Source organism: Lactuca serriola, chromosome 5 (genome assembly GCF_051521515.1).
Source record: "Lactuca serriola cultivar US96UC23 chromosome 5, Lser_US96UC23_V15, whole genome shotgun sequence".
NCBI classification, from domain to species: domain Eukaryota; kingdom Viridiplantae; phylum Streptophyta; class Magnoliopsida; order Asterales; family Asteraceae; genus Lactuca; species Lactuca serriola.
In genome coordinates, this window is record NC_136412.1 from 174,686,204 (window position 1) to 174,695,215 (window position 9,012).

The following is a 9,012-nucleotide window of genomic DNA, read 5'->3' on the forward strand; positions in this document are numbered from 1 at the left end:
AATGTAAGTATTTGTATGACATGAAATGAAAGACTTGAAAATGTTTTGAAAGAAAGTTCGTGTAAGTATGAAAATGTTTGTAAAACAACTGTAAACGTTTGAAGAACCCTAGAAATTCCTATGATTCCTACCAGTATAAAAGGCAGTCTGCTACCAAGACCTAACTGTTCTAAATGTAGTCTTCTACCAAGACTTAACTGTTCTAAATGTAGTCTTCTACCAAGACTGAACTGTGCTACTATTATTATTATTATTTTTATAAGAATTTGTATCCTTTGGTACTAGGATACTCAAATAATTCACCTCATCGGTTATGTGAATGAGTCACAAGATAGAGGTAATAATATAAATAACCTAAGTATTATCCTTTTGTATTAGGATAACTAACAGTGTCAACTGAAGACATCCGTAGATGTACATTTACCTCTGTTGCTAACAGCTGGGTGTAGGAATAGTTAGTCCCTTAAAGTATACCTGTAATGGTATTAACCGTTGACATCCGTGGATGTGCTTTTACCTCTGTAGCTAACAGTGTTTCTAGGAATGGTTAATCCCGCAAAGTATCCTTTGGTACTAGGATATTAAATCCCCCTATCTCAGCGATTATGTGATTGTATTACAAAGTGAAGATAAGAATGGGGATTATATAACAAAATCTATACATCTGTAAACGTGTTCATGTAAGCGTATATATGGAAACGTATTCATGTAAATGTACTCATGTAAGCGTATATATGTAAACGTATTCATGTAAGTGTACTCATGTAAACGTACTCATGTAGATGTATCTATGTAAACGTATTCATGTAAGTGTACTCATGTAAATGTACTCATGTAGATGTATCTATGTAAATGTATTCATCTAAGTGTACTCATGTAAATGTACTCATGTAGATGTGTCTATGTAAATGTGTTTATGTAAGTGTACTCATGTAAATGTACTCATGTAGATGTATCTATGTAAATGTATAGTAATGTTCTGCGTGTGGTAGCTGTAACGTGTGTTCTCTCTCTATCTAGCATCTATAGACTCATGAATGAACTGACTCATTGTATGATATCGCGTCCTAGTAATAGTTCTAGTATCTTCCTAAACTACCCATATGGTAGCTCACTAGTAATGTAAGTGGTACGTATAAACATGGAAGTATACCCTTGCTACCCAAGGGTATCGAATGAACTGGAAGAACTTTTATGACTATGTATGTACACATGATATATAACTAATATTTAAACGACCTTCGGACGGATACCCAATGTCCCACCAGACCACATCTCAAGCACGAAAAGGAAATAGGGCGGGCAGTCCTTCCTAAGCCTTTTAAACATTGCTTATATAACTATACATACGTAGGCATGCAATTGATAATATAGAAGTATAAAATAAGTTTCATAAAACCTTTGAGCATAATTATTATCTAAGAAAAGATTGATTTGATGTCAATCTATAAAACGGGTTGAAAGCATGGGTTTGATAAAACAGTTTAAGTATAAAGAAACGTTTGGTGGAAACACAATCGTAAATGAGTTTAAAATGAAACCTACAATGTAAAATAAGGAGTTTTAAACATATAAAACGTTTATGAAAATCATTTGAAGCAATCCGTTTGATAAAACGGCTAATGAGTAGTAAATCATTTGAAGTAATCCGTTTGATAAAACGGCTAATGAGTAGTAAATCATTTGAATGCTGTTTTAATCACATGTGATTGATATAATAAATAGCATGATTCAACTTGTATCCCCCCCCCCCCCCATAAAACATTTAAAAACATTTAAAACATTGATTAAGGGGTATGAACTCACCTGTAGCAAGTGGTTGGGATGAACGGACTGAAATAGGATGCTAGGTGTCAAGTGAAGTCATGAACACACTCTATGATCCTAGTTAACATATAATATCACATATATGTATCCAATTAGTCTTTAAAAAACTAATAAAAAAAGTCAAGACATCCTAGGACATGCTAAACACTTTATACAAGTGTTATAAGTCTCAAGGATTGCATCTAAGTGTTGTAGGGAAAGGTCAGTGTGTTTGGGGTTCAAGGAACACTTCTAAAATGAGTTTACTCCCTAAAGACCAACACCCTTTGAGTTTATGGTCGTAGACTCTTGAGTTTATGGCCGTAAGCTCCTAACCTTTTGACCATTTGTTGTTTTGATGTCTTCTAAGCTATTCCAAGCATTCCTACTTCATGATTTAGCCTTAGGAAGTGTTGTGTGGCATCAAAACACTCCTAAATGGAGTTTATGGTCTAAGGACCATTCCTCCATGAGTTTACTACCGTAAACTCTCATGGACTTATGTATTTTGGTGTTTTCAAGTCCTAAACACTTCAAGCTAAAAGCCTAGGTTAGATTCTAGGCATTAGGAGTAAATATGGGACATTTGAACACCTTTTGGGGTGTTTACGGTTTTGGGAGATCCCCAAATCATAAACACATATAATTGATTGTTTTCTTGTTCTTTTATGTGGTAAACACATCAAGGATGGATCTAGACAAGTCCCTAAGGCATAGTGAATCATCTAGACACCTTAAAGCACCCTTTGACACAAAACTTGGTGTTTACGGTTTTAGGAGCCTCCCAAAACCGTAAACACTTTGTTCTTGGTGTTCTTGGGACTTTTCCTTGGTATAAATATGTATAGTAAGCTTTAAATGACTCTAGGATAGAAGTACTTACTTTGTGGAAGCTTGAAATGAACATAAAGTCCAAGAACACTAGTGTGTGTTCTGGTGTTCTTGGTGTTTTGGAAATCTAGTCAAAGCACATAAATGGATGGATGAAAAGATGTACAATCACTAGATTAAGTGTTATACTAACTTCAAAGGGCTAGAAACACTTACTAGATTGAAGATATTGAGCAAAAACTTGGATGATACTTGAGAGAGTTTTTGGAGTTTACTCTTTTGGGTAAAATGAAAAGTGATCTACATTGGGGAGTAAACTCATGCTTAAGGCATGAGTTTATGGTTTTTGAGGGTGTTTACGGCCCAAACATAAAAGTTTGGCCGTGAACTTCTAAGCTACGTGGTATTCACGGTTTAGAAATTTCAAGACCCGAGACGGCCCATCCGTTCACCCGTTCGTTTAAAGATTAATTATTAAAATAATCAAACGAACTTTAATTTCCTAAAAATAAGTAAAAGTGAACTTGACTTATAATATGGAGTGATTGAATTTTAGGGTTTGACCGAACAAAAATTCCGGGTTGTCATAGATGACGAGGTACTTCTAATTTGGTCATATAATTGAATTATATTGCATTTTGATCCCTAAGTGTTAGAAAGTGTGAAAAAGAGCCCATTGTGGCAATTTGGTAAAAATTGGGAGGTTTGAGTAGTATGCGAGGCGTACGCGGATGGCATACATGTTGGGTTATTAATGTGTTGTGTCAAATGTTTTGTACTAGAATAGTCTCATTTATAACAGGTTGGGTCTGTCCATTCGTGTTTTTATGTTGCTAGGGTTAGACAATCTAAGCATTCAACACTATTTGATCTTTACTGTTTGTGTTCTTTTGTTCACATCGCTTATAAAATCTATCGATCTAAGTTCTTATTGTTTCAACTATTGGTATTAGAGCAGGAGATTGTGTAACTCATACACTAATCTTCTGTCAAGGTTTTTAAACTAGGGTTTATATTTTTTATTGGATCTGTTGTTGGTGTCTCAACTGCTTCTATCGGTTGTAGGCTCTAGTTCTATTACAAAAGCATAGCTCCATGTTTAATAAAATGATAATCCAGGATCCTCTTAACTCTTTCTCTGGTGTGTACAATCAAGCCGGTGCCGTCCTGTGATCCAAATAAGAAAAACCTGAAACATATAACACATAACACAGTAAGCACGAAGCTTAGTGAGTTCCCCAAAATACCACATACAACACATATTATCCACTCGAGGATATAACTCTGTTTGACCCTCTGGTCAATGTGTCTCAGTGGGACCCTCCAGTCCCATAACTTTGTTTACCCTCTGGTCCTAAGCTCGTTGGACCCTCCGATCCGGTCTGCTTGAGCCTTCCGGCCTCATGAATCGTTGGACCCTCTGGTCCGGTGTATAAACTCCGCATAGCATAAATCACAAAGACATAATGCATAGCATGTCACATACAACAGGATAACGTAATACTCAATGTAAGCACATAAGACCTTCCGGTCACACATAACTACCACTCAAGGTAAAGTATAGTGAGAAGACTCACCTCGGATGAAGAACAGCTCCTATAATCACTGCTGCTACGCACCAGACTCTAACTCTGTGCCAACCCACAATAAATCTCAATTAGGAGCTAAGTCCAACCTCTCACTCATTGGGTCTAAAGATAAACCACCTAATAGCCCATAATACTCTAAGCCCATTGGGCCCACCAAAGCCCAATAATAAATGGACTTCCCCGAGGCCCAAACCATAATCTACATGACATGCCCACACAAGGGTTCAAGGCTTAATTATAATATTCTCTACTCATGGTCTCAATCACACAACCCAAAGATTCCGGCCCAACATCTAAGGCCCACCACAAAGTCTAGTCCAAAAGCCCACAGAGGGGTTACGCGGGGTGTACCCCTTTGGTACTCTAAGTGTTTTCCAGCGTGCATGAATCTGATTGGGACTTCAACTCGGTATGCGGGGCGTGCTAAAATTATGCGGGGCGTACTCTCAGTTTGCTAGATCTGTTTCCCCTGGTCTTAACCCGTTAAGACCTTAGCCCATCCCTTAGATCTAGGCTCCCTAACAGTCCTTATTCCATAAAGTCAGAGACTTTTAGCCTTTGCATGGCTAATGTTAACACAACAGACCAAAGTACTCCTTCTCTTTACTTATTTAGCTCTCCACTCATGCACGACTTGATCTTAACCTTGAAGATCTCATTTTTTATGAAACCACTCCATCAAAAACACTCAAAAGGATGGATAATGGGCTCTGGAGTTTAACAACTCAGAAAGCTTCAAGATTTTGGGACCAAAAGCCCTAAAATGAACCATACTAAGCATAAATCAAAAAGGAATATGAAAGCTCTGAACTTTATACCTTCATTTGATGCTCCAACCCCATAAAAGCTCAGATCCAAAGTTTGAACTCCAACTCTTTTCCCTTCTATGCTCCTTCTTCACTTCAAGGACTTCACAAAGCCATCCTAAAGGGCCCTCATGCACTCATAAAGTCTCATGGAAGAGGATTATAGGTTTTGGAAGGTTTATTCTCTGGGGTGGATGGCCAAGAATGAGGCCATCTCATTCTTTATATAGGACCACTCAAAATATTAGGGTTCCCACTCTGCGCCTAGTACGCCCATCGTACCTCCTGGTACGCCTAGTGTATTGGGGGGCTCTTTCTTAAGGATCACACGCACACGTATGCTAAGCGTACACATATGTACGCCCAACGTACTCCGCTGCAACATTTCTCAACTTAGGGGCTCTTATTGTCAACTCTTCAAACTTCCATAGCTTCTTGATATAACACGGATTCCAGGGATCCTTATACCTACGGAAATGTGATGACATGATTTACGATTCCAGAAACTTGCCACAACCTGAGACTTCCTCATGCCCGACTCGTGGCCCACGAACCCTAATCATGGACCATCCAAATTAAGGTGTTACAATTCTCCCCCACTTAATCAGATTTCGCCTTCGAAATCGCTTCTTATCAACACTTAGATTAAAACCAAACCCACGAGGCACCAATAAAAAGGACCTCATATCTCACCACTATCTTTCCATGGATCCCTGAGTCCAAACAGGAACATCCCGTCTAGAATCCAAAATCGAACCTTCTACCGCTAGGATACCCCCTTTTTGACCTTCCCAAAATCGGGAACTCTAGTCGCTTGGCCCGCCGCCAAACCGTCCACTCATGTTATCGCCATGATAGTCGCCCCTTGAACCTCAATCTCTGATAACTCATTGCTTCTCTGTCTTCATAAGACAAAATTCAACAATCGGCTATCGATCACTCATACCAATGCACCAATCAATCTGGATCACGCCCCAAAGAATGGAAGGGTTCACATCCCACCGGGGCTCATTCACTGAACTGCTATACCAACCCATCCGAACAGTGAATTCTCAACACTCAGACCTCAGACACAAGAGAATGACCGTGCTCGCTCCGAAGTGCCCTTAGACACAAAAATAACCATACGCCTCAGCTCCATTTCACATACCCCTTTTTAACACTGAGCACCAGGTCTAAACTCGACCCATCCGTTGAACCTCTAAGGTCCATTGCATTATCTCAACCGTCTCGATGGCTCCCTTATCACAATAACTACCTCGATCCATAGTGACACAAAAGTCATGAAATTCGCTTTACCCCAAGCGAATGGTATACACCCACTGAAGGTCGACTCAGCCCCAACCTATGCCGTTCACTGCTCAAAGTTCCAGGCATCTCACGGTACTTCTCGTACCCGAGTACTGACCAACGCAAGTTTAAGAAATCAGATGATAAACAATACCCCTTAATATGGAATCCATCTTTGATTCCAGAATCTCATCTCATCAATCCAACACGCCATCCAGACTCAACTCAACTCGAGAGTTTGGTCCGACCCGAAGTAGGAACCATTCATCCCAAAGACCCACTCAACTCATGACTCGTGACCCGCAACTCATGCATACTTCACTTATCCAATTCCTTCAGATTGCGATGCCCACACCTTACTCAGAATACAATGATTCCCGATCATTGAGGAGACCCCGGTCTCGCCCATGGTTCGACCACCAGGCTCCCAAAAACTCATAAATTAGGGCTACTCAAGCCTAAGACTCTTCTGCGTCATGCTCTAAACAAGGGTGCTTCATCATAACAACCTCTTGCTAACTAGTGCGTACTATGACTTCCCATAGCATCACGACACCCTCCTCTCCGACTAGTGATTACTATAGCTCCCCATAGCATCACAACACCCTCTCTCTGACTAGTGAGTACTACGGCTCCCCGTAGCATCATAACACCCTCTCTCTGACCAGTGGGTACTACGGCTACCCGTAGCATCACAACACCCTCTCTCTGACCAGTGAGTACTACGGCTCCCCGTAGCATCACAACACCCTCTTTCTGACCATTGAGTACTACGGCTACCCGTAGCATCACAACACCCTCTCTCTGACCAGTGAGCACTACAACTCCCCATAGCATCATAACACCCTCTTTCTGACCAGTGAGTACTACGACTACCCGTAGCATCACAACACCGTCTCTCTGACCAGTAAGCACTACAGCTCCCTGTAGCATCACAACACCCTCTTTCTGACCAGTGAGTACTACGGCTACCTGTAGCATCACAACACCCTCTTTCATCCCTAACTCATTGAACTGCAGCTCTTCGCGGTCTCACCCCGCTAACTCTTACCACTTCACAATCTCACTCTCAGATCGACGCCACACTACGATCATTACTCATGCCTTACGGATCATCCATAGATAGGTGCACGCACACCCATCCAGGCTAAGAAACAATACTTCGGATGACCATCGTTGCGACAAAACCTCTTTTTCTCGCTACAATCCACATTCTCAAATAAATCCTTTTGATGTCAAATAGCTGAAGGGCCTCCCACTAAAACCTTAGACACTCGATACCCCCACTTGGCATCTCAAGCTCAAAACTCAAAATAATCTGAGATTTAGGACCTTGAACTCGGATACCCCGGAATACTCCATCTTCTGAATGAAAACACAGAGAAATTACCAATGACTCAAAACACGAAGATGACAAATCCGAAACTTCCTCCTCTATTGCCCAAAACTCATGCTAGAATACCCATAATGACTCTGAATTTGGTTGACTAATCAACTTCTTCCCTTCTCATACTGCGTATAATAGCCCATGCTCTGAACTAGAAACTCTCAACCGCCGAACTAACCTCACTAGCCAACCACCTCGAATTCACTACTTAACCTTCAAGGATTCCTAACTACCACAAGGTCTCTGACCAATGGCCACTTTCCGTGGAGACACTCATCCTTTCTCAAACACGTACCACATGCACTATATCACTCTGTACCTCTCCTTGACCAACAATAACCCCGGTCTCAAAAATCCACACCATAGGCCTCTCTATCCAGATCTCTAACCGTTCTTGGACAGCTCTCTGATCCTCTCAACCAAAAGACCCGGTCCTCCCCCACTTAGGGTTCGAACCATCACCGATTGGTGCACTAACACTCTATCCCTTGGACGGTCTCCACCAGCAACATCGCACCTAATCTCGCAAGGTTCTATGCAACGCTCAATGATCTCCTCGGCAGAGATCGAACAACTCGAAATACCCAAATCTCATAGGAAATCCTCAGAACTTACCATCATGACCGCCTCTAGTCATTCAGAATCTCACATCATACCCTCACCAGACCTTCCAAATGTCCAGTATTAACCCTGACTCCTAATCTGGAAATAATGAACTATCACACTCCACATCCTCGACTCCCCGTCCCACACTCCGACACATCCCTTATCATAAGAGCAGAAACAACATTTCCACTCTCTATACACATCAAATACAATAAGAGTCACCACCCTGATATACTCTTCTTGATCTTCCAACATTGCAGCTATCACATGCGCTACTATACTCCAATAGGGTGTATCTTGGTCCTTGACCGTCTCAGTCCCCACTGACAACCTGCTCAAGCTATATCATCCCCTCGCGACAGACCTACTGCCAAGTACTCTAATTGAAGATCACCTTCAGTGCGATCCCACAAGGCTCACTCCCAACTCAGAAACCGAAATCTCAACACCTCATACATATCCCTTAGGAACAAAGATAGCACTACTCGGGTCACAAAGGTGACATCTCTACTATCGGCCGACTACCTAGCTCATACCGTACTCTTCCATAACGCACCGTCCCTACTCAATTCTGAGTCTTGCGACTCTTTTGGCACATCACCAACAATCCCTCGGAGCTAACTCAATTTCCCTATCAAGGGATGCTCCACTAAAACTTGTTCATCCTGGCCTTCTGGACCCATACTCTTTCACATCC